Genomic DNA, 212 nt, shown 5'->3' with positions numbered 1-212 from the left:
TTTGCTGAAGACGCAAAGCAAAGTCGTGCTTTCTCTCTCTCTTCCTTTTGGAATCGAGTCGTTTTTATTTTCCTTGGGATCTTCTAGGTAAGGCCCTATTTCATTTTTCATGTAATATCATTAATCATTCCTGATCTCCTTCCTATTCCTCTTTTATCATACACAATATCATCACCACCATCATAACCAACCTCGATATTATCTCCCCCCCC

This window comes from Penaeus monodon, chromosome 20 (genome assembly GCF_015228065.2).
Source record: "Penaeus monodon isolate SGIC_2016 chromosome 20, NSTDA_Pmon_1, whole genome shotgun sequence".
Classification (NCBI taxonomy): domain Eukaryota; kingdom Metazoa; phylum Arthropoda; class Malacostraca; order Decapoda; family Penaeidae; genus Penaeus; species Penaeus monodon.
Note: the sequence above shows the minus strand (reverse complement) of the source record.